This window comes from Rhinatrema bivittatum, chromosome 1 (genome assembly GCF_901001135.1).
Source record: "Rhinatrema bivittatum chromosome 1, aRhiBiv1.1, whole genome shotgun sequence".
In the NCBI taxonomy this organism is placed as follows: Eukaryota; Metazoa; Chordata; class Amphibia; order Gymnophiona; family Rhinatrematidae; genus Rhinatrema; species Rhinatrema bivittatum.
Window position 1 is genome coordinate 80,441,117 of NC_042615.1, and position 27,162 is coordinate 80,468,278.

Below are 27,162 nucleotides of genomic sequence, written 5' to 3' on the forward strand. Positions count from 1 at the left end.
TTCTTCTATTATTTTTGACCTTTATCTTCCTTCCAGCTCTTAAGCTTCCCAAGTTTTTACTCCTTGTTAAATGTAACTTTATCTTACTCTCTTCTCTTGTTAATTACTTTTATTTATTGCTTCTGTTATACCCTTGTTTTATGTAAACCGATCCGATATGGTTTAATTTACTATGAAGGTCGGTATAAAAAACTGTTAAATAAATAAATAAATAAATAATACAAGAACATCCTGTTGCATACACTGGCTGGAAGCTGCTGCCACAGGAAAGGCATTATTTAACAGTGGAGGAGGCAGCCTTGGCAGACAAGTGGGCCTTAGAGGCCTTGTGCTACTACCTGCTAAGACAGCAGTTCACACTCATAATGGACCACCAACTGCACCTTTAGATAAATAAAAATCAGGAGTCCAATGTAAGGGTGATGAGATGAAGGGCTGCAGGTCCAGAAAGTAACTACAAAATACAACATAGGACAGGAAAGGAAAACACACCAATGCAGATTTCCTGTCCCAAGATGTGTCCCTAGTCTCACCCAATAAAGGTGAACTGATGGGGAAGGTATGTGAGGGTGTCTATAGGAAACTCCCTCAGACCACCTTAAGGGACTGGGCACAAATGTCTTGCCTGTATTTCCTTAAGATCCAGAACTACAAGGAATTCTGGGTGAAAGGAGAAGCCCCTTACCAGTGTACAAGAACTCAGGGCCTAAAAGTGTTAGAGAGGCCCCAGGGAGCTGGAAGGAAGCCAACCTACATTAAAACCTCCTATGTTTGATGTGTGTACCACCTGAACGTAAGGTGAGCTGCATTTTTGTTTTGATTTGTTTGCACTGTAAATAAACTGCATAAAAGAAACAGGAAGAGTATGTCTCCTTATTCCTCCTGGTTGTTTCTCAAGTCGCTTTTGCCCAAGTTACCACATATGGTAACTCCTTGTTTCAGCTAGTGCAGAAATAGTTGGTGATTAGGGGGAGGGACTATTCATATACAGTCACTCCCCTTTGATGGAGCTGGGATGGATATGAGAGCTCTGGGGGCAGTAAAGTTGAGTTTTGAGATTTGGAGGAAGTCTGGATGCTTTTTCCCTTGTTTTGGATTTTTGGCCTACTTGAGGTCTTTAGCTCAGTCTGGTCCTTGAGCTATTCCTTAGGTGCAGGATGGTTTCTCCAAGGTTATTTTGGGGTTTTGATGATTTTTACTGGTAAGATGACTGAGACCCCAGGGTATTTGTTCGGGGAGAGGTCTTGGAGAAGCCTGGAAAGGGAAGACCTACCCTACTATGACCTTCCAAGGAAGCAGGGGTATGGTGGTGACCCACTGCAGCATCTTCTGGTGTTCTGAATCAGTCTTGGGCAAAGGACATTTTTGGTTGAAAGACCAGTGAGGAAGTTTGGGCTGCCCTTCTTCTTTCCTTACTAAGGAACAGCTGGAACTGCTTGTTCCTGAGAGGATCCCTTCCATCCTGGATTCAGTAAAGTGAGAAAGAGAAGAACATCCATTTGAGATCACTGAGGACAGCTCCCTTCGGAAGTCTTTCACCTCTGGGGAGGGGGGATTTTGACTCTCTTTGCAGAGACCATAGTTTTACTTTTTACCAGTTTGGAAGGGGGTATCCTGCCCATCTAGGAACTCCACTTAGCCAAGCCCTGGAGGATGGATGTTTCCATGGCCCTGGTAACAGAGCTATGCATAGATAGGGGGAAAGGACTGTAATAAAAGAGAAATTCTGTGGTGCTGAGGACTGAGTTTTATGCCATAATTCACCTGATTATCTTTTAGTAAAGACTTTAGTTTTTGGACACACAATCAGTGGCTCCAGTGCAGTGAGGATGAGTACTCCTCTAGGGAAAAGAAAGCACAAGAGACACCGCGGGACCCAGGAAGATAAATTCTTCCCCATCCCCCACCAACAAAGTATTCCAGCCCTGGAAGAAAGAGATAGTACAAGAGCTCGACAGGGTGTTTCTAGAACCACAGAGACAATTTCTTTTATGGCCCCATCGGTGGTTAGCTGCCATCCAAAGATGGGGGTTACATAAACTTAAAATTAACTGGGGTAGTAATAGGGGCACATCCATTAAGATACATTTTGGAAAGCTAGAGCTTATGTGGGTTGCATGATATAATGGTTGTCCACATATAAGGAAAAAGTGCATCATGTTATGACTTTGTGCCTTATATTTATATTATATCACCATAATAATATTATAATATTATCACTTATATTATATCACCATAATCCACAAAACTATCCACAAACAGCTCACCCTAGACTTTCAGACCCCTTTCAAACACCATGATTCGGAAAGACCCATCAGAGAGGCATATAAAGGAACCCTTCAAGTTCCCCCTACTAAATACACCCGTCTGACATCCACCAAAGAACGTTCCTTCTCCACAGCTGGCCCAGTTCTTTGGTTGAAACTACCGACCGACCTAAGACTGGAACCCTGCCTCCTTACCTTTCGAAGAAAACTTAAGACATGGCTTTTCCTTCAAGCCTTCCACTAACACAAATGTATCATCAAGGAACTCAAGGCACTAATGCTCACTAATGTTCACTAATTTCTTGATCTATATGTACTTCTCCTCTCTGCTTACTTCCCAGCTACTATAGCTCTCCCAAGTTCAATACCCTTGTTTTATGTAACTTTGCTCGTTTCGGCCTTCTTGTTTGGTTCTCTGGTTATCCCCTAGTTCCATGTAAACCAGACTAATATGAATCCCATTCATGAAGTCCGGTATAGAAATATGTTAAATAAATAAATAAATATTTAGTGTTGATGCACTTTTAGGATGTTCTAAATGCCCGCAACATGCATACTACACATTCAACATGCATAAAATTGGTGTTAGCACAAGCACATTTTTCATTAATACAGACTTACATGAAAAATTTAGTGGATTAAAAAAAAAAAAGCATACACATGCTAACTGGGTCATTAAAATTTACTAGCATATATGTGCTATTTATACAGCTCATTTAGGGGCAGATGCAAAACAGTGCGCTCAGTCGAGCGTACTGTATAACCCGCACTCTAATGCGGGCTAAATAGGCGCTAATCCACCCCTAATGCAATAGGGGTATTAGCGCTTATTTAACCTGCGTCTGATGCGGACTGAATGTAATAGCACTCATCACATGCAAATGCATGTGAATGAGCCTAATACTCATTCACTCCGCATGCAAAAAGATAAATGTGCGTCTCAGACGCACATTTATCACGCAGCTATTAACGTCTGCCTGGAGCAGGCGTTAATAGCTGAGCGCAGGTAAAAAATACAGAAAAGCAGAAAAAACTGCTTTTCTGTACTTTTTTTAAAGTAAAAAATAAATAAATAACTTGGCAGACCGCCGAGTTAAGAAAACCAACGCCAAGTTTACCGGCGGTCTTCATAACCGGCAGCCACAGTAGGTCGCATTAGCAAGGAGGCGCTAAGTTCGCGCAAGCGACCCTAGCGCCTCCTTCCTAGCGCGACCCCCTAATTTACATATTGCATGGCGCCCCCCCGCGGGTGCCATGCGTGCGTTAAACAAGCGGGTGCTGAAAAGTCAGCGCCCGCTTTCCACGAAAATTACTGCATCGGCCCCTTAAAGTTTTTCATGTAAATCAACATTAAGGGTAGAAAATGTGTTAATGTGTTTGTGCTAATACCAATTTTATGTTTGTTGAATGAGGAGTAAACATTAGGCACATTTAAAACATGCTTAAATATGTGCATTATCGTCAAATGGACTTTGGGCTCCTAAATATATGGCATAATGCCAAAACACTGATGCACTATTTTTCCCCCTAATGTAGATAACCATTAGATTGTGCAACCCACATAAAGCAGACCTTGGAAAGCTAGAGTTTAATGGATGTGCCCCCGACAAGACCCAGGCAAATTTCACTCCGTGCAGGGCATTAGCTAAATTACACAGACCAAAGCAAAGAAAGAACTCTATCCTGTGATAGTAAATCTAGCCCCCTTCGTTTCCTTCCTTAAGTATCCTATGTCAATTGCACACAAAAAAAAGAGCAAATCTCTAAGAGGCTTTGGAAAGAGCTCTGACAGCAGTGAGATGCAAAGAAAAGAGCCTTCCTCTTACTGAGGATCTCTGTACCAAATAACTGCTACCATTAAGGGCCCAATGTATTAAGGTGCACTGGATTGTGCACAGTTTTAATTGTGCACAAATGCATATTTCTTGTGTGCAGAATTTATTCTCCATGCAAAAAACATGCACATAAATCAGCGTAAAATGCTACAGACAGATTAGCTCTTTATTTAAATCCCATGTTAAATCAAGGCATTAGCTATTACTCCCCAATGGAGAGAGGCGTAAAGCTTCATGAATGTTTTCTTAAAGCTGGAAATGTAACTGTTGGTCAAAACTGGAGTAAAGTTACTCTGGCTATTGTTAATCTATGAGGTTAAACCCAGAGTTTGTGTTGCAGAGATCCTGTACTCAAATTTATGCACATAACATTTTCCCTGCTATGTGCACACAAATCATGCTTTATACGCGGAACACAATATCTGTGTAAAAAATGTTTTCTGTACATAAATCAGATTTTATGCATGCTAAGCATGTCTTCTGTTCACATTTTGGGTTACTGTGTTTTGATGCACTAACATACCATTAGCTTACTCCATCCAGAGTTAAAATCGGTTTGTTGTGTTGGTTTAGAAATTGTGGCTGGACTAAGTGCATCATTTTAAACTCATGGCTTATTACATCAGGCCCCAAGTTTCTTGTTTGAAAGACAAATGTTCGTTCAAGTGACTTTTGGTGGAACAGGCTGGTCACTCTGTTGGAGGATGTGTCTAATGTAGGCTTTTTGCAATTTTATGTTTTTGTATCTTTTTGATGCTAAAGCATGTAAGATCTCCCCTTCCAAGGACACCGTGGTTGGACCCATTGGCAGCTGTGTTCATCTCTTGGATTCCAAGGAACACTCAGCGTACTGCAGCTGATACCAGGGTAACAGCCAACGTGAGCAGCGCAACAGCTGTAATGAGTGGGAGCACATCAAAACCCATGGTCATGCAGCAGGCAGGCGGCTTGTTGCAGATTCCAGGTTTGGATGTTCGCCCCCCCTCCCTCTGCCAAGCTCCCTCTCTGTGCTGGTGGTTCTGGAATCCCATTAATTCAATATGGGGAGGCAACCTTTGTTGCTGTCTCGTCTTCGTCAGGCATTTTTTTTCCCTCTTGGAGGAAGATCATTCTATGACTAGTGGGACCATTTAAGAAGCCACTCGAAGGAGAGATTATCCTTCTTTCAATCTGGCAAGCTATTCATGATTTGGGGAAGGATCTTCTTAAAGATGTTGTCGATCTTATGGCAAATTTTTCATCATTTCAAGGACGTTTGCAAATAACTCGTTACTTTTCAGTCTCTTGTGGATTCTAATGCTGTCTTCAATCAGAAAATGGGAGAATGGGATGCATTAAGTTGTGGTGATTAAGGATACTGCTATAACTTCAAGGATGATCAAAGATCAAGACACTTCAGAGGAATTTAAGAATCATTAATTTCCAAGGTTTTCTAATATCCCAGGACTGGAATTGTTAAAAAAATTATTTGGAAGAAATGCTGAGGTGCTGCACGATTTACAGTGTCTTAAGTAGAGTGATGCCAGAAAATCAGTTTCTGTTTCCATCTGCTGGTGGGGGAGGGTATAACCCATGCACTCTGGACTGGGCTGGATGGACAATAAGGAATTAGGTGGTAAAGCATTGCAGGAAAATTTCTATTACAAGATTTAATGTCTCCAAAATTACCTCTTCTTTACAAACTCTCTCTTACTCAAGAATCAGTGTCAATGATGGTCAAGACAGAGATGAGATGTAGCAAAATAAATAAATAAATAAAATATATATATATATATATATATATATATATATATATATATATATATATATATATATATATATATATATATATATATATATATATATATATATATATATACACACACACACACACACATATACATATATATACACATACATACACATATACATACATACATACACACACACACACACACAAAATAATGCACCTGTTTTTCTTCTATGGTAAAGGAATATATGGGCACCCAGAATAAGAATTTATCTAGATGTCGCCAGTACCACGCAAATTAAGCATAAAACTTTTGTCATTACAAAATGCAGTGCAACAGAAAGGGGAAAATTTGCCCTTAAATATCCTGCTATACATTATGTTGTACATAAGGATCTACAACATATATATTTGGGATCCAAAACAGTTGTGGATTTCCTTGCTAAACATGAAGATTCTCCAGCTGTGTCCTCTATACCCATAGCATTTAGTTCACTATTCAAATAAGATGGTTAATTTCTTTAGGATTCCTTTCCTTTTGATTTTTGTTCTAGTGATGGAGTAACGGGCTTATGGCCTGTTATCCTGTAAACCTTGTTTTTGGTATAAATTTGAGTACTTTCATTTTCTATGTTTTCCTCCTTTTGATTGTGAAGCTCTGAACTATGGGAAGTTTATTGCTTCTGTCTAAATTTTTAAAAAATTGGGGGTTTTTTTCTTGTAAAACCTTCTGAAAATGTTTATCTGAATTTACATCTAACTATAAAAAAAAAGAAGAAAGTTGCCCTGCACATGCACAGCCAATATACAAACTAAGCTCTACCCCTCTCCTTCCTTGTGATCTCCAGCTTCGCCTCTCTCTATGGGAATTGAGCCCCAACCTCTTTTCCTGTACTCTTCTGCTCCACCCCTACCCTCTCTCTGTATTGTCCAATACACTCTCTACTACCATTATGGAAATTGAGCTCAGCCCTCTCTCTCTAGCTGCACTCTCCAGCTCTGCTCCCTCACTCTCTCTGAATTGTCAATCCACTCTCTATTACCACATAGTACACCCGAACTCAGCATACACTGTCTACTACCACAGATCTGAATTACTCACTTCCTACACTTCACAATATTTTCTTGCACAGGCTTTTACTACTAGTATTATCTATCTATACACAGGCACAGGCTCCCAAAAACACAGGCACAAACACACACAGACTGTTAAAAACCAGATTACCCGAGCAACGCCAGGCATTTTTTGCTAGTATATTCAATAAAAAAAAGTAAAAAAATAAAGGCAAATGTTCTATTTGCTAAAACATCTGTATGTAAAGCAGAGTTGCTTACCTATAATAGATTTCTCCTAGAACAGCAGGATGTTAGTCCTCAAAGGGATGACATCAGATGGAGCCTGGAATGGAAAACTTTTGTCAAAGTTTCTAGAACTTTGACTGGTACACTGAGCATGCCCATCATGCCACTATTTGCGAGTCCACGTAGGGTCCTTCTTCAGTCTCGTAACATAGAATATAAGAGCGAAAAAATAAAATAAAACGCATGAGAACCCAGGTTTCCTGAGGACTAATATCCTGCTGTCCTAGGAGAACACCTGTTACAGGTAAGCAACTCTGCTTTCTCCCAAGACAAGCAGGATGGTTGGCCTCACAGATGGGTGAAGGTATACGAAGTAAAAGGCTGCTCTCAGTAACATAGAAACATAGAAGTGACTGCAGAAAAGGACCTAATGGCCCATCCAGTCTACCCAGCAAGCTCCCATAGTTATCAGTTTTCCATACTTATCCGTTACTCAGACCGCCAAAGACAAAGCTCTTGTTGGTTACTTTCACCCCCTGCAGTTGAAGCAGAGAGCAATATTGGAGTTGCATCAGAAGTGTAGTATCAGGCTTTTTGGTTAAGAGGATGAACAGCTCCCCTATGAAGAAAGGCTGAAGAGGTTAAGGCTGTTAGCTTGGAGAAGAAACCGCGGGGGGGGGGATATGATAGAGGTCTTTAAAATCATGAGAAGTCTTGAATGAGTAGATGTGAATCAGTTATTTACACTTTTGGATAATAGAAGAACTAGGGGTGCACTCCATGAAGTTAGCAAGTAGCACATTTAAGACTAATCAGAGAAATTTCTTTTTCCACTCAATGCACAATTAAGATCAGGAATTTGTTGCCAAAAGATGTGGTTAGTGCAGTTAGTGTAGCTGGGTTAAAAAAAAAAGGTTTGGATACGTTCATGGAGGAGAAGTTCACTAATCAAGTTGACTTTGGAGATAGCCTCTGCTATTACTGGCATCAGTAGCATGGGATCTTCTTAGTGTTTGGGTACTTGCCAGGTTCTTGTGGCCTTGTTTGGCCTCTGGTGGAAAACAGGATGCTGGGCTTGATGGACCCTTGGTCTGACCCAGCATGGCAATTTCTTATGTTCTTATGTAACCGCTGCATCAAGCAAGTTACCCCCATATTTACTGTACAGACCAATATCTTTGTTGGTTGTTGTCTGAATCCAATTCCTCTTTTCCCTCTGCCATTGAGGCAGTGAGCAATGATGGAGTTGCATCAAGGGTAACCTTAGTAACGCCACACCAGCAAGCTACCCCCATGCCTCTTTCTTTATTCCCCTCCCCTTGCCTTTAGGGATCCCATGCCCCTTTGAAATCTTTCACCGTTTTTGTCTTCACCACCTCCTCTGGAAGGGCATTCCAGGCGTCCACCACCCTCTCCGTGAAGAAATATTTCCTGATATTTATTCTGAATCATCCTCCTCAGAGTTTCATTTCGTGACTCCTAGTTCTATTTGTTTCTTTCCAATGGAAAAGGTTTGTTGTTGATCGGACATCATTAAAACCTCTCAGGTATCTGAAGGTCTGTATCACATCTCCTCTGCTCCTCCTCTCCACCAGGGTATACATATCTAGGTCCTTCAACCTCTCCTCATAAGTCATTTGATGGAGACCTGCCACCATTTTGGTTGCCCTTCTCTGGACAACCTCCATCCTGTCTCTGTCCCTTTTGAAATACGGTCTCCTGAACTGAACACAGCACTCCAGATGAGGCCTCACCAAGGACCTGTACAAGGCTTATGACCAACAGGCTCCAAACCAGGTGCCAACATGCACAAAAATAACTGTGGTGCTGTTGGCAACACAGGGAGACAGCATGAATCCAAACAATGAGCCCTAGGCAGGGAGAGTTGAGTTGTTAATGCTGGAAGAGGTTACGAAGGACAGATTAGCCAAAGTTACTGTCATGTCGACCATCTTTGTCAAGGGCAGTAGTGAGCAGCAAATGTGTATAGGGAACTCCATGATGCGGCTCTAAAGATTTCGGCAATGGGAACAGTTTGTAAATGGGCCACCGATGCCGCCATGGCTCTCACTGAGTAAGCCTTATTGTGGCCTCCAAGCTAAAGGTCCGACTGCACATAGCAGAAGGAGATGCAATCCGCCAGCCAGTTGAACAGAGTTTGTTTGCCCACCGCAACACCCATTCTGTTCTTGTCAAAGGATATGAAGAGTAGCATGGACTGCCTGTGGCCTGCAGTGTGTTCAAGATAGAAGGCCAATGCCCTCTTACAATTCAAACTGTGTAGAGCCCGTTCGCCTTGGTAAGAATGAGGTCTAGGGAAAAAAGGTGGACAGAATAATAGCCTGATTAAGATGAAAAATCAGTCACCACCTTAGGCAGAATCTTAGAGTGAGTACGTAGGACCACCCTATCATGAAACAACTTTGTGTAGGACAGATACATCAAACGCCTGAAGCAGAAATGACCGCCACGAGGAAGAGACCCTTCCAGGTTAGGTACCTCAGATTGCAGGAGCACACAGGCTCGAAAGGGCCACGCATGAGCTGTGCTAGCACCACGTTGAGGTCCCAGGACAGAACAGGATGACACATGGGGGGGGGGGAGGGAGGGGGGGCTTCATCTGAAGCAACCCCGCATAAATCACCCTACTATGGGCTGCACACAGATGGGTGTACCACCAATACCTTGATGGTAAATAGTGATGGCATTCAGGTGGACCCTGATAAGAGTTGGTCTTCAGGCCTGCCTCTGAGAGGTGCAACAGGTAGTCTAAGAACTGCGGCATGGGACAAGGGAATGGATCCAAGCCATGACCTCCAAACCAGATGGAAAACCTGCTCCACTTGAGCCTGTAAGACTTCCTGGTGGAGGGCTTTCTTGAAGCTACCAGAACCTGAGAGACATGGTCAGAGGGACTGCAGAACAAGCCTCTCAACATCCAGGCCGTCAAAGTCAATGACCTGAGATTTGGATGGTGCAGCCTGCCCCGATCCTGCGTGATCAGATTGGGGGAGGTCCCCAGACGGATGGGGCTCTCTGACAGACAGGTCCTACAGGATTGAAACAGAGACCTGCCTCAGCCAATATGGGGCCACAAGGATCATGGTCCTCTTGTCCTGCTGGAGCTTCATGAGAGTCTTCATTACCAGCAGAAGTGGAGAATATGCATACAGAAGACCCTTGCCCCAGTAGCGCAAAAGGCGTCCGAGGCTGGCTTCCCGTCGCACCTGTACAGGGAGCAGAAGTAGCTTACTTTGATGTTGTAAGGGGAGGCAAAGAGATCCACATCCGGGGTTCCCCACAGGCGGAAGATCTGGTCTGCTACAGAGGAGTCCAGCGACCATGCATATGGTCGGAATGTCAAACTCAAGATGTCTGCCACCACATTTTCCATCCCAGCCAGGTAAATCGCTCGCAACAGCATGCCTTGGAATAGGGCCCAGGACCATATCTACACTGCCTCCTGACAAAGGAGGAAGGAGCCCATGCCTCCCTGTTTGTTGATGTACCACATTGCAACCCGATTGTCCATTTGGATCAGGACCGCTTGGTGGGACAAACGATCCTGAAGCGCCCAGAGTGTAGCAGATTGCTTGGAGATCCAGGAAGTTGATCTGAGAGCAAGCTTCCTGTGCCATCCATCAACTCTGTATATGGAGGCTTTCCACATGCGACCCCCCCCCCCACCCAGGGTGGATGCTTTGGTGGTTAGTACAATCTGGTACGCGGGGAGCTTGAAACTGAAGTCCCCGCTCCAGACTGGAGAAACTTTCCCATCAAGACAGGGAGGCCTGAAGAGGCTGCGTGATGCAGACGTGTGTTGAGGTCCTGGGATGCTTGCAGCCACTGAGAGCTCAGAGTCCATTGAACACTGTGCATACACAAGCAGGCAAATAGGGAACATGGACAGATGCAGCTATGTGACCAAAAGATGTAGCAACAGGGGAGCAGAAACCTGATGACTGCGGCGGACCAAACCCACCAGTGATGAAAGGGCAAGTGCTCTGTCGTGGGGCAGAAACGCCTTGGCCTGAACTGTGTCCAGTCTGGCTCCAATAAAGCCCAGATGGGACTTGGGGTAGTTGATGACAAACCCCAAAGACTGCAATACACAGATTGTTAGCATCAGGGAGCAGAGCGCCCCCTGCCAGGTGTTGCTTCTGATTAACCAATCGTGTAGCTAGGGGAACACGTGCACTCCCTGCCAGCGCAGGTATTTCCCCACAATCGCCAGTCACTTGGTGAAGATCCATGGGGTCGAAGCGAGGCCAACAGGTAACACATGGTTTTGGAAATGCTCTTTGCTCACTAGAAAGCGGAAATATTTCTTGTGGCTGGGGAAGATCTCGATGTGGGCATAGGCATCCTTTAGGTTAAGGAAGCGGAGTCAGTCTACTTTTTGCAGGAGTGGAATCAAGGTGCCCAAAGAGACCATCTTGAACTTTTCTCTTTGAAGAAACTTGTTCAAGGCCCTCAGATCGAGAATAGGGCGCAGGCCCCATTTTCTTTGGTATCAGGAAGTACCGAGAGTAGAACCCCCGGTCTCACAGGCAGGTGGGGTGGGGTATGGTTTTGACCACCCTGGCCATTAGCAGGGCACAAAGCTCTGTCATAAGCACTTCCTGTTGAAAGGACAGACCTCACAATGGACATGGGGGAAGAGTCCGCACGGACATCCCTGAAGTTCAGCCGGAACCCTCGGCGAACGATGGTGAGAGCCCACTGGTCCGATGTAATGCTGGGCCAGAGTTCCGCAAATAGACGTAGCTGGCCCCCAAGCGGGTGGGGGGGGGGGGTGGGGGGGCAGAGGGTATAGCAATCTGGCACATGCTTCCTTGCCCGCATTCAAAACCTCATAATGGGACAGGTTGAGGCCTGGGGATCTGCTGTTGACATGAATGACCCCTGAGAGCTGGCACACGGCGTGCATGCCCGAAAGGAAGGAAGGCAGTACTTTCTCTGGTGGTAAAAGGACTTCCTGGAGCCCTATCATGAGGATCTCCTGATCGAGGATGGCAGATCTGAGGTACTCACCGAGAAGTGTTGCAGGGTCTCATGGTGGTCTTTTAACTGGGCCACCTCATCCCTAACGTTATCTCCAAAGAGATTCTCCCTTGTTCAGGGTAGATCCACCAGCTTCTCCTGTACCTCCAGCTGAATGTCTGAGGCACGAAGCCAGGCCATTCTGCGGGCACCAATGCCTGCTGCTGCCACCCTTGACACAATTTCAAAAACGTAGGTGGACCGCACCTCGTGTTTGCCCGCCTCCAGGCCTTGCTGCCCTACTGCCATGAAAGCGTCCTGCTGCTGCTCGGGCAGGCGCTCCGACAGTTCCTGGACCTGTTTCCACAGGTTCCGGTGGTATTGGGTCATATTCAGTTGGTAGGATTTAATATGGGCAATGAGCATAGTGCCCTGAAAGACCTTCCTACCTAGGGCATCTAAAGCCCTGTGTTCCTGACGTGGCGGGGCAGAGATGTGGGTGCAAGAGCTCTTCGCTTTCTTGAGGGTAGACTCCACCACTACAGACTGGTGCGGGAGGTGGCGCCTCTCAAAGTCCAAGACTTGTTGCACCAGGTAAATGGTGTCCGCCTACTGAATGACTGAAGGAATGGACACAGGGTGCTCACAGATCCTAAGGAGAAGTTCCTTGATGATTTCATGGACCGGGAAAGGCACTTTCTTCTTTGGGGCATCATCAAACTGGAGAACCTCCAGTATTTTGTGCTGTGACCTCTTCTGTGAGAAGCTGGAATGGGATGGCCTCGGCCATAGCCAGGGCGAAGCCCACAAAGGAAAAATCTTCCAGGGGAGACAGACACCTCTCATCCGGTGGAGGCAGCTCGGAAAGAAGGTAGTCTGAATTTTCCGATGAAGACTCCAATGTGTCATCTCCCCAGGGATCATACGGGGGCTCCTCCTCGCTAAGATCTCTTGGGGACCGGCATGGAGGGTCCCTGCCCAAGCCTCTCGGTTTTGGCATCAAGGACATAAACGGCCCAGAGAGCAACGATGGCACAGAGATCTGCAAAGGCCCGGGAACGGGGAACTCCAGCCATGGCACTAAGGGCCCCATCGGCCGCACGGATTCCTCCTCCTCGGAAGACCTGATAATGGCAATCCTTCCGGAGGGGCATTGGTGGCTGCAGGAGAACAGATGGTTCCCCGGGCACCAGCTGAGTCAGAAGTACGCCCAGAAGGACGTCTAGATGCTCTAGCAGGGGCGCCAAGAGAGATGGCACAGACTCCGAAAGTGGCATGGGGACTGGTGCAGATGGCAGCTTGATACCCCTCAGGGCTTGGAGCAGCACCTGCTGAAACCTGCAGTCCAACTCCTCCTGAAAGTCTGCTATAGTTAAGATGGATGTAGGAGGAGGAGGAGGAGGTGGCAGCGTTACCAGAGCATCCTTGGAGATCTGAGGAGGCTCGGCACAACAACTGGTGTGAATGCCTTAGACTCCCGGGTCGCTTCGGTGGTGGCACGATGCTGCACCAGTCTCAGAGCCATGTGCCGATGGCGACCGATGATGATGCTTTCAGGACTTCCCTTGGTGCTCGGCCCAGTCTTTTCCCCAGGGTCGAGAAAGGTGAAGATCCTGACTTCCTTGACTGCGACGACACCGGAAACTGCCTATCATCGGCTCCTCACTGGCCCTAACTTTTAAGTGGTAAGGCAGAATAAAGGAAATAGATAAGCTCAGTTGTTCTGTGGGTCCTTGCCAGCAGGGTAGCGCTTCAGCCTTCAACATCCCCACAACCAGTATCTTTTTAACGTTTGTACATCTCTCAAATGCAGTGGACAGTACCTTCCTCCATTACAAATTACATATCTCTCTATATATATATCTTTATGGATATAGAAATATATCTATAATCTTTATATATATAACATTGAAATTGACTGGAAAAATAAAATAAAAACTGAAAACAAAGGTCCCTAATAAGGCAGAAATGCTTCTGTACAGAGGAAACTTAATACCCAGATTAAGCAGAGCTCTCCAAGTATTACTCTCTTTTGTTTCTGGGCACGATTAGCCAAAGCACTTCAGTCATTAGCACACAGTTTGATGTACGTATTAAGGCAGCATGTGTGGCTTTCCGTGCTAGATCTCTCTCATCCTTTACAATGCACTTCTCCCCCTCCAAAAAAAAAAAATATATATATATCAAAAGAACAGTTTGCCTTACAGCTCAGCTCTGCACACATTAAAGTGCAAAGAATCTCCCTTTAATTCTAATCCCGTCTTTAAACAGGTGTGAAGCTCCTCAGTTAAAAATCTGTACTTTCGTTCACGCACAATACTTGGACTAAATTTCAAGCATGTGACTTAGGGAGGCGGATTCCTGAACATGCTGTTTGTTCACTTTAACCGTGGGAGGGTACAGGTCAAGAGAGGGACTACCCTCCCCCCACGCTCCCCTATCCTTTTGGTATCCAGGGTGCTAGAATAACTAATGACACACTTTGATGTAGACAATGTAAAAACTGTCTTTTATACAGCAAGTGCTTTTCATCTGCAAATGAACAAGATACAAGGAGAAGAAAAAACAACAAAAAAAAAAAAAAACCCCAAACGATGCAACAGTCTAAAAATTTAGTCAGAGAGATTTCAAAGCCAAACCAGGGAAATCCAAGATAAACTAAAACCCTAACAGTTTCACCTACCATGAAAAGGAAGAAGGTGGTGAAAGGTGATCTCCCATGTTATCCTGATTTTAAAGCAGGGCCAGTGAAGAGCTGTACCCAGAGCCGGATTTAAGACCACCGTAAGTCAGAGAGAAACAGATGGAGACCAAGTATTTGGGCGCCTTCAGAATTTAGCACCCGTGTCATGTGCCTATGTTGCCAACGCCTAAATCCAGTCCTGGCTACACACTATGAAATACCCTTGTGCTTTCCTGTGTTGACTTTTTTCCTTCCTAGGGTAGCATCCTAAGACATCACCACGGCAGCTGTTGCTTAGTACTACAGAAGACATTTTGACTGGGATGTCGGGTGGCACTTGAAAAGACTTGTAAGTTTGATATACAAGGAAAGCCATCCAGACCTTGTACTACACAAATGATACAGGGGTGGGGTGAGGGCAGACTGTACTTTTACTCCACCATCCAGCGCAACAACTGGATGGAAAAATCTTTATACACTTTGATCAAATTCCCAAACCAGAAGGAAGAATGGAAAATACCAACAATAGTATTCCTTTCTCAAACAATTTATTTTTAATTTCTGGAGTCCTTAAATCCCAACACAGTCCATGTTTCAATAGCAAACATGCATCTGCATTGGGGGAACTGTGTCATCTAACCATTCATATTTGCAACTTCTATAATTTTCCCACGGTTCTCCATCCATTTTTACCATGCTCTCCATTTTCAATGCATTCTATAAGGAGGAAAAAAAAAAAAAGAAGGATGCACTATGAGCTTTTAAATACTGACCTGACTAATAAAACTTTAGGAGAGCTACACAAGGCGGGTTCCATAATGATAAACTGACATAATTAATATATCATGACAAGTGCTATTCAAGCTCTTCCATTTACTCACTTCGGATGTATAGTGTCCAAAGAAAATATCCAATACTGCTCCTGAAAATTTAAAAATCCTAATAGGTCACCACCATGGAGAGGAGACAACATAAACCTGCTTAAGGACAGTCCATTTCAAGCCTTAAAAAGCATGAGCTAATTCAACACACTGTAATATTATAGGTGCATGGAGCTTAAGGGTATTCCAAACAGCTGCAATGCTCCATGAGTCTTGTCATAATGGCTCTCTTAGTCTGACTGATGTATACTAGATCAGAAGGACAAATGATCAAATATATTACACACATCAATGTGCAATTTTCCAGAGCAATATTAGATATTTTCTTTGGATATTGTACATCTGAAAGGATTAAATGAATACATCCCGAGAAACACTGAGAAACTCCATCGCATATCCTTCTCATATCACCTCCAGGACCCACTGATCAGATATGATCTCGACCCACCTCTGATAAAAGAGAGGCATCTCCCCTTTCTCCTGTTCCCAGGGGTGGGTCAGTAAACTTTCCTTGGGAGGCTCGTAAGGTTCCACTACCCAAGCCTGCACATCTTCTGGGTTGTCAGGGACGAAAGAACTGAGATCTACTGAAGGGTCGCTCTTCTATAGGGTCGAAAACGCTTGGATCCTCTAGCACGCCCTCTTATGTAAAGGAGTGCTGTGCCTGCTTTTTATCCTCCAGCAAATGAGGAACCAGAGATCCACCCCACTTACTGGCCAGTTTCTCCAACTCGCTGCCAAACAAAAGCGAGCTGTTAAAGGGTAATTTGGTGAGGTTAAGCCTTGGAGGTTGCAACAGCCGATCAATTTCTCAACCATAACTGATGCCTGGCTGCTACTATCGAAGCCACCCCTCTGGCTGAAGTGCGGACCAAATCACAGACCACATCTGCCAAGAAGGCAGCAGCTGATTCCATAACTGCCCTGAAGTTTACCCACTTGTTCTGGATTCATCTGACTGAATACTAAGAAAATTCTACTTTTCAGGCACTTCAAAGCAGGTTACATTCATGTATTGTAGATATTCCCTTGTCTCCAGAGGGCTCATATTATTAAGTCTGTACCTAAGGCAACAAAAAGTAAAGTGCCTTGTCTAAGATCACAAGGAGCAGCAGTGGGATTTCAACACTGGTTTCCCTGGTTCACGGTCCGCTGCTCTAACCACTAGGTTACTTCTCCACGCCACAACTTATCTATATAATTGGTTAATAAGCATCATCCTCCTTTTCCCCCCTCATCTTTGAAATGGGCAGTGGAGATCCAAAAAAACAAAACTGGCAGACCAATATTCCAGGTCATAGGAGGCTGAATGTAGTTTCTCCTACAACCCCCAACCCTGTTTCCTGCTGCTCCTCTGGACTTCCTGCTCATTCAAATCCAGCTTCTGTTGGGCTACAAGCTACCTATTGTATATTCCCTTATGCCTGGGTGGCTCAAGGCAATCTGCTGCCTGAGGTGAGGGATGAAACGATTCCATCCCCCCAAAAGGTGTGAGGTAGGCGCAATCACCAAGGCAGCCAGGGAGGGTGCGTCCCTCTTGGGAATGACCCTTTTGGAGATATGTAATGTTATGGAAGGGCAGTGTTCCCAGAGTGGCGGCAAATACAGCGTCTGTGATAATATTTCTAGGAAGCTGGCAACCCTGACACCCTTCCCCAGCATCTTCCCCTGGGAATGTGGGAGTCTGATTAGGGTTTATCATGTATAGGCTGATAAACCCTATACATGAATTTAATTAAAAAAAAAAAAAAAAAAGCAGGGACCATCATAACGCTTGTGATTCCTACACTAAAAATGCAGCGGTCATTCTGCTTGAAATGTCCACTTTTTTAAAAATAAATTTTCTAAAACATGCACCTTCAATGTCTCTGCATGAGTGAGCTACTAAACAACTTGTATGAAAAGCCTCAGATTACTTATCTTGGTGTCTTGATTTACTAAGGCTTTACTCTTAGGGTTGGTGAAAGGGTATTAGACACTCTAGTCTAGACGAACCTTATAGCCTTTTGTCTCCCTTCCCTCCCCACACAATTAAAAATTATACTTTTTTTTTTCATTTTAAAATTTCTCATTATCAGCTTCTCCAAACTTAAATAGGAGATTTTATATGAAAAAGGGACATTCAAAGTACATTTTTCTAAAGTAAAAATATCACTTCAATATGTATAGTTACATGCACTGCAAAAAAAGACACTTGGATCTCATATGTTAGGCCTAATCACAAAATACATAGGGTGTGGACTTAACAGAAAGCCATGAATAACTGAACTACAATTACAATATCCACGTGAACATAGGATACATGCGGACTACACATTTTTTTAAAGAAATAAATTTACTAAGCCTTTCATACTGTAACAAACCTACCTATAAAAAAGCAACACTACAGATATTACACCAGACCCTAAACACCAATACACCTCCTATTAGGAAAACAGAACAAGTCAGGCTATTGTAAATCCCTACACAGAAAAGTATACACTAGCACAGCGGTTCTCAACCGGTGCGTCGCGACACACTAGTGTGTCGCCAAGCACCGGCAGGTGTGTCGCGTGGCTCCCGGTCCCTCCCGCTGCTCGTTCTTCCCTGCTGCCGTTGCCACCGGGCTATCAGCACGTTCAAGCCCAGCAGGAACGGCAGCGGTGCAAAAAAAAAAAAAAGCTGTGGCATCCGCGGCTGCCCTTTTCTTCTTCCCGCGCCTGCATTCCCCCCCCCGGACCCGGAACAGGAAGTGGTGTGCGGGAAGAAGAAAGGCCGTGCCGCAAGAGAACCCACGCCTCGCGCGCCATCACGGCACACATGGGGAAGCGCTGCTGCGGCCGTATGGCCAACCGGTCTTCCTGTTCGGGGGGGGGGGAGCGGAAGCGCCACGTGCAGCTTCCGCTTCCTCCCCCCAATGCAGGAAGATCAGCTGCCTCTCCTGCTGCCACCCGTTCTCCTGCTATCTTCGGGCGTCGGGCCGTATGGTCCGTCGATCTTCCTGCTTGGGGTGGGGGAGCGGAAGCGTCGCGCACAGCTTCCGCTTTCTCCCCCAAAGCAGGAAGATCAGCTGCCTCTCCTGCTGCCACCGGCCTCCTGCTATCTTCGGGCATCGGGCCGTATGGTCCACCGATCTTCCTGCTTGGGGGGGGGAGGGAGGAAGCGGACGTTGTGCGCTGCGCTTCCGCTAACCCCCCCCGACAGGAAGTTCGGACGCCCGAAGATAGCAGGAGTCCGGTGGCAGCAGGAGAGGCAGCTGATCTTCCTGCTCTGGGGGAGAAAGCGGAAGGGAAAGGAGAGAGCAGCATGAGCCTCCCGCGATCGATGGAATTCTTCCTTCTTGGCCTGCGGGGGCTGGAGGAGCAGCTACCGTTTGTGCTGGGGGGGGGGGGGGGAGAGGAAGTGAGTGACAGAAAGAGAGAGAAGCAGCCAGCCAGCCTGTGTGTAAGTGAGAGAATGTGTGTGATTGAGAGCCTGTGTGTAAGTGAGAGAATGTATTTGATCGAGAGTATGTGTGTGATTGAGAGAAACTGGTCAGAGAGCTGATGTATGTGTATATGTGAGAGACAATGAAAGTGACTGCTCAAGGAGATGACTGATGTGTATGTGAGAGTGTGAGACAGTCAGGGATGTGTGTGTGTGAGAGAGAGAGAGAGAGAGAGAGAGAGAGAAAGCATGGAAGTGAGAAATCTGGGTATGTGAGAAAGCATGGGAGTAAGAAGCCTGGTGTTGTGGGGGTGTATGTGAAAGAAAGCATGGGAGTGAGAAGCCTGATTATGTGAGAGAGAGCATGGGAGTGGGAAGCCTGTGTGTGTGCATGTATATGAGAGAGACTGGTTGGTAAGGTGACGGTGTGACTGGTGTGTATGTGAATGTGAGAGAGAGAATGTGATTCAGGGAATGAGAAGCCTGTGCACGTGGAGAGCGAGCATGGAAATGAGAGAGAGACTGGGTGTGTGTGTGTGTAACAGAGAAAGTGATTATGGGAATGAGAAGCCTGTGCATGTGAAGAGAGTGAGCATGGGAATGAGAACCTGGGTGTGTGAGAGACACAGCATGGGAGGGAGAAGCCTGTGTATGTAAGACAGAACATGGAAGTGGGAAGCCTATGTGTGTGTGTATATGCATGAGAGAGATCAGGTGACTGGTGTGTGTTTGCGTGTATGTGAGAGAGAGAAAGAAAGTGATTATGGGAATAAGAAGCCTGTACATGTGAAGAGTGAGCATGGGAGTGAGAAAGCTGGGAGTGTGTGAGACACAGCATGGGAGTGAGAAGCCTGTATATCTGAAAGAGAACATGGGAGTGGGAAGCCTGTGTGTGTATGCATGAGAGAGATCAGGTGACTGGTGTATGTGTATGTGGGAGAGAAAGAAAGTGATTATGGGAATGAGAAGCCTGTGCATGTGGAGAGAACAAGCATGGGAGTGAGAGACTGGTGAGTGTATGTGAGAAAGAGAAAGTGATTATGAGAGTGAGAAGCCCATATATGTAAGTGGAACACGGGAGTAGGAAGCCTGTGTGTGTGTGTATGGCATGAGAGAAACTGTTCAGGAAGGTGACTGGTGTGTTTGTCAAAGACTGGGAGATGATTGGTGTGTGAGAGACAGAAACTGGTCATGGGGGCATGACTGGTATGGTGTGTGTGTGTGTGAGAGACATGGGCCCTAAGGAAGAGGACCATGAGTATAGAGCTTAGCCACTACTGCTGCTTCTGGTGTGTGCTACAGCCTGCATGGAAGAGGAGTAGGAAAGCTGCTGGAGGGGGTAAGTAAAGGTGGCTTTTTAAGTTTATTTTTCTTGATTGACTGCTATTTTAATTATTTAATATTATGTGATGTGTCTGCTTTTTTTGAAATATTTTATTGGTGTTTGGAGAATTTTTAATAGTTTTTATGAGTTTTTAATTGTTGGATGTTATTCTGTTCATAGACATTTATTCTGCTTATTAGTATAGTTTTACAATTATTTCTGTGTGGGGATCTATAGCTGCTTGCTAGTTCTGTTTTCCTAATAAGAGGTGTATTGGTTTTTAGGGCCTGATTTAATATTTGTAGTGTTGCCTTTTCATAGATAGGGTTGCTCCTGTTTGAGTGTATTCCATAATACAGGTGTAACTGTGTGTGGATTAGTTTATGTGCATTACTACAGATCCTGGGAGTATGTTAGGTCGGTTCTGTGTCTGTTACAGAGATATTTTACTAGCATGTAAGTGTTTTATCAGTCTTATTTGTTGCGTTTTCTCAAGAGGACATGCATTGGTGGTAAACTGCTGTCTTTTCATAAGTAGGGCTATTGAGCCTGAAAGTAGAAGGAGTTTGAGTTGCTGTTACTGAGATGACACCAGAACCAGAATATCTTTTTTGTAGAGTGAGTTGAACGGGGAATGTCATAATTCTGCTTTACATCCATTATTGTGGATCAGGGGGGTTCCCGTGGATGCAAACTGTACATTTACATCTAGCCCTGTGACGATCATGGGTCAGTGTGTCACGCATGTGAGAACCATCTGTCAGGTGTGTCCCGACAGAAAAAAGGTTGAGAACCACTGCACTAGCAGAATATCTGATCTCAAGTCACACATGCAGAACACAGACTCACTCTCCTCAAATAACAGAATAAAGAGGCCATAAATATTAACAGAAACATGCTGACAAAAACTGAACTGGAAATCACAAGAATCCAGATTCTCTAGGCAGTGCAAACATCAAATATAATTAAGAAGATCCCCGCACCTAATCTGACCAATCTTTCCTGTACGAAAGAACGTTCATTCATCATTGCTGGATCCACAATATGGAACACCATGCCCTCCGAATTACGCCAGGAACTGCGCCACAAAAAATTTAAACAAAACTTTAAAACCTGGTTATTCAAAAAAGCCTACTATTCATGAACTGAGTCCTCTTCTATTCATCCTCAATATGAGTGTCATTCACAGACACTCATATTTTGACTTTTATTTTCTTATACAAAGTTCTACATGGTATTATATTATTTCAGTTATTAAGTTACATTGTAAAGCACTATGCTGAATTAATGTTTGAACGTAAACCGAGGTGATGTTACCTACGTGCCTCGGTATATAAAAATCTGTAAAATAAATAAATAAAAGAAAAGAAATATAAATCAACCATACCAACACAAATATTTCAAATCAGCTGATGAATAGAACATCCAATAATTAAACACACAAATGTTTTTAAAAAAATTACCAACATATTTCAAAACTGCAGACACATCACATCCAATAACAAACTAATAAGGATAAAATATACAATTCCCCATTCTCCATACCTGGGAATTTAGATTTCCTTTCACCTTGAGACTGTTGTAGATTAGGACATAAGAATATGCCATACTGGGTCAGACCAAGGGTCCATCAAGCCCAGCATCTTGTTTCCAGGATGCACAAACTTTAATCTCTCTCTCACTCAGAGTCTCACACACATGCAGGCTTTCTCACACAGATGCATACACACACACGCACAGGCCCTCACTCACATACACCAGAAAACTCTTCACTATACAAATTTAAACCAGTGCTTAGTAAACTGAATCCAATTTTTGTTTACAATGGAGGAAAAAGACCTCAAAATGTTTAAACATGCCATTACTGACGAGCAGTTAGAGTATTAAGATCTTTGTAATCATTGCACTAAAAACCTCCAAAAGCATTTTAATTAGAACACATTTCATAACCATTTTTTTAAAATTAATCTAAAAAAACTTATTTTAGAAGTGTATTCAATTCTTTAAGCTAATCACTATGCAAAACTGAAATTATGTTCACAATGGTCACAGACTTGGCCAGCATTTTGCGTAACCTGTTTCAGGGCTGACTGCACTGCACAACCTCGATAATGAAATTAGTAACAGAGCTACTGCTCTCAACACACACAGGCACTCTCTTACTGTCTACCACTGACTTCAATAATCTCTCACTTTCTTTCACACACACACACACACACACACACACACACAAAGGCACACTCACTCTCATACATACACATACGCACACACACAGGCACTGTTATTCACACATTCACAGAGGAAATCTCTCACTTTTTTGGCTTCAAGGAAATGCCAGCGGCCTGACTAGGTCTCTCCTTTGCCTGCAGGGGAATTGCTGCCGGAAAGCCTATCAGGATCTCTTCTTCGGCTGCAGGGTCTTCCTTTTGCTGCCCGGGAATCGGCACGTCATCCTGCGAAACCCTGCTTAGAATAAGACATAGGATAAGGCGGCCGCGTCAGCAGGGTTTTTATTTGGGGGGGGCGGGGGGAGGGAAGGCACTTACTGCAGCTCCCAAAATGATGTTGCCTCAAGCAGCCGCTTCACCCTGCCTCATCATAGAACCGCCCCTGCCCTTATGACTCACTTAGTCCAGACTTGCAGTGACAGTCCTCGGTCAGGGTCCGTGTACTAGAGCTCTTTCAGAAATCCTGCAATCATGAACCCTAAATCCAGACGCTAGATATTGCCACTGTATGATCACTAGGACGCCCTTCCCATCAGCAGGGCCAATGCTACCAGATATGCAAACCGTGCAAGTGCACAGGGCAGCACACCTGAGAGGGCATCACTGATGGTCAGCCTGTGCAGTGGAGGAATGAAAGCTGCCACCCACAGATGCTAGAGCCACAGCGGAGCGCGGTGCGAGCAGATTCAAAGCCACCATAAGCAGAGCTGAGCAGGAGCACAAGCACAGACAGAATGCAGCATTTAGTCCTGTTTTGGGTTCCATGCTGCAGGCATCTTACCGCTGCCGGGCAGTCAATAGTGAAGCTAAGCCACAGCGGCATGGGTAGACCAGGAGGCAGCACAGAGAAGCCAGCTTGGGTTCCCCTGAGGCAAAAATAGACCCAGAGGAGGGAGGGGCAGTTTTCTGTGGCTGGCTCTGGCTGCTTCTACTGTAGAGGCTGCATTGTTCTCAAGAGATCTGTGCGGGTCAATCTTCAGATCGGGTACCACATTGGTATGGGCTGGATTGTCTAACAGGAGCACCAGGAGAGCTGTACAGGGTTTGTGGGGACAGAGAGATCAGTGGGAATGAGAAAGGAAGATGCCACCACAGCTCTCTGAAGAGGAAGGAAGCAGGAAAGGGGTGTGCCACTTTGAAATCTTGGGGGAGGGAGGAAAGAGGAAGGAGCAAAAAGTGGCCATAGTTTGTTGCAGGATGCACACTGCTTAAGGTGGAGTGAAGCATTCACACATGAAACACAATCGGGCCGATTCAGTAAAGTCCGCGCTCGCGCACAGGCCACTCGCCTGTGCGCGCAATTCTGTATTTAAATGAGGCCCGGCGGTAGAAACAGGCAAAAGGAGGCACTAGGACACTAGCGCGTCCCTAGCGCCTCCTTTTGGCCCAGAGCGGCGGCTGTCAACGGGTTTGACAGCAGACGCTCAATTTTGCCGGCATTGGTTCTCGAGCCCGCTGACAACCACGGACTCGGAAACCAGACGCCGGCAAAATTGAGTGTCTGGTTTTCGACCCGACAGCCGTGGGCCGACTTCAAATTTTTTTTCTTCTTAACCTTCAGGACCTCCGACTTAATATTGCCATGATATTAAGTCAGAGGGTGCACAGAAAAGCAGTTTTTACTGCTTTTCTGTGCACTTTCCCAGTGCCCAAAGAAATTAGCGCCTACCTTTGGGTAGGCGCTAATTTCTTAAAGCAAAATGTGCGGCTTGGCTGCACATTTTGCTTTGTGAGTTGCGCGGGAATACCTAATAGGGCCATCAACATGCATTTGCATGTTGAGAGCACCATTAGGTTCTGCGGGTTGGATGCGTGTTTTCGGCCCCTTACTGAATAAGGGAAAAATGTGCATCCGTTGGAGCGCACTGTACTGTATCGGCCTGCAAATGAGCAAAGATGTGTGAAGAGAAATTAAGTCCTGTTCGGTCTTTGATCTATCAAAAAAAACCAAAAAACTACTGAAAGCCTCAAACTGCTGGCTGAGCAAATTTATTGGACTAAATATTCACATCAATACAATCCCCCCACACAGACGTGTTTCGCTAGTGGGGCTGCGTCTCGGGAGAGACCCCGCAAGTAATTCTTGAACAGCGGCTAAGAGCAATTTTAAAGGAAGGCAGAAAGCAGAGGGTCAGCCAAAATAGTGCACGGAGCTGATCGAAGCAAACCTTTACCCTAAGGAAATACTAGCAGTGTAATGCCAAGACGAGTCATCAGTGCCACGTGAAAACATTTAGGTTCTCTGCGAGGGACGTGCACCACAGAGTCAGTACAAAGACTCACACACACATTTCGGGGTGGGGAACTGTTGTATCCATTCTTCTGAAGACATGGCCTGAATGACACAGTTTGTGAGTCATGATTTCCTAAAAACTTTCACAAAACCGGGACTCTGTTCAGCAGCACTGCACTGGGGTACAAGGCGCAGGTATTAACCATGGCACACTTTCCCCAAAATATCTAGCAGGGATCTCCTGTACTGCTACTGTCCTGGAGGTCTCCATTGCATCAATGATTTCCTACCAAGTTTCAACCCACCATTGAGCTCTGTGGTTTATTTTTGCAGAAAGTTCTATCTGCCAAAAAAAGGTTAAAAGCATATATATATATTAAAAAAAAATGGCTTTAATTTAAAGGGACAGAAATCTGCTAGGTGCCTTCATATGGATGGATGCTACTTGTACTTGAGCACTTGCCTACAGATAAAATTTCCATTACAGAAAAAAAAAAATGCAAAAATGTCCAACCAAGGGCTCAATACACAGAAGTAGGAGCACTCTGAGGTGCTTTGTGGGAAAGGGCAGGAACCAAACACTTGTTTGGCCTCTGTCTTGAAACAAAAACCAGAATGATAAAAGAAAGAGGGGGTCAGGATGCAAACATTTTCAGTCTATGTTAATAGCCACCATTTAAAAGGAAAGGCTGGTAGAGAGTTGTCTGCTGCTGCCTTAAGGAACAAAACCTGGCACAGGACAGCCAGAGGGAAGCAGCTTTAAAAGCAGAGATTCCAGGAAAAAACGTACAAAGTAGTTATCGATAATACAGATTATATCATGAAGATTTCCTCATTTCTTTCTACAATAGCAAGTTGGCTTTCCATAAATGGTGTTTCCCCCACATATAGCAGGATGAGTTAGCCATTACAAGTGGGTGACATCATCTAGTGGCACCAAAAACGGAACTCTCTCTCTTACAGGACGATACAGTAACGCGCACTGTTTAACCCGCAGCTGGACGCGCATCCACTACCCCTTGTAAAATAAGGGGTCTAGCAGATCCAAAACACACGTCCAAACCCCTCTGAAACTAACAGCACTCACCACATGCAAATGCATGTTGATGAGGCTATTACAGTGTTTCTCCGATAATAAGACAGGTCTTATATTCTTTATCATTTCCGAAAAAATGGCTAGGGCTTATTTTTAGGGATGTCTTATTTTCGGGGAAACATGGTACTAGGTATCATATAGCCGACCGGGCCGATTTTATTTTGGCTGCCCCCCCCGAAACGATACCCGAAACCCACCCCAACCCTTCAAATTTACTTCATTGCATCCCCCACCCCCACCCTTCCGACCCCCCAAAAACTTGCAGAAATTGCCTGGTGGTCCAGTAGGAGGACCCGGGAGCAATCTCCCGCTCTCGGGCCGTCGACTGCCAGTAATCAAAATGGCGCCGATGGCTCTTTGCCCTTTCCATGTGACAGGCTATCGGTGCCATTGGCCGGCCTCTGTCACATGGTAGGAGCAATGGGCGGTCCATGGGTAAAGGGGAGGAGCAGATTCTATTACCCACTGTTTGAGGAGTGATTCCACTTCCAGTAGTGAGAGTGAGACAGATCTGGACTAAAGGTTGAGCAATGAGGAAGCATGGGAGATAGGAGAAAAGAGCAGTAGCCAGGCTCCACAATCTTGAGAACTCAGCAATTTTTGGTGATCTTTTGCCACCTCTCCAGGTACTGCTGGATTCTCCCTCCTACCAGTAAAGATAGGTGCTGGGTTTGAAAGGTGGTCAAAAACTTGGCCCAAGCTTTGGTTGAACTTGTATTTTTTTTTTTTTTGTTGATGGCACTCACGCTGTCAAACGCGACACAGACGTTGTTGCTGTTGCGGAAGCAGAGGTGACATCTGGTATCACTGAAACAGCCAGATGGGGCATCTCTGTCAATATGGCCTTTTAAAAGAGTAGCAAGTATTGCGCTCCTCCTGCGGCTGGACCCACGGGAGGTGCTTACCTTCGCGGCCCAGAGACCGCAGAAGCCGGGGCCCAGAGACCGCAGAAGCCGCAGGCCTCCGGGCCGCTGCCATTCCACAGCCCGGAGGCCTCAGAAGACCCGGCCTTGCCTGCACCTTGGAGCCGCTCCTCTTTTATGGCTGGAGCCACCCTCTGTCCTCCATGCGCGGCCCAGAGGCCGCCTCCTACGTCATGGCCTGCCCTGAGGTCCAGCTTCCTCCTGCTCAGCAGGGACGCCGCTGTCCAGGGTCCTGCCCAGCTTCCACTAGGGGCGGGCCTGCCTCTCTTCTCC

The 27,162-nt window shown here is 45.3% G+C and overlaps 1 protein-coding gene across 4 annotated transcripts in view; it reads right to left on the reverse strand.

Annotated features, from left to right (window-relative positions):
• TMEM192 (transmembrane protein 192) overlaps positions 1–27,162 on the reverse strand; it is a 126,907-nt gene that overhangs the window by 45,514 nt on the left and 54,231 nt on the right. Inside the window, exon 5 of one of the 4 annotated variants that reach the window (XR_003859228.1) lies at positions 22,723–22,872. The exons of the other annotated variants lie outside the window; for them this stretch is intronic. The gene's annotated coding sequence lies outside the window, so the exon portion shown is untranslated. The remainder of the gene's footprint in view (positions 1–22,722; positions 22,873–27,162) is intronic. 4 annotated transcript variants of the gene reach the window in all.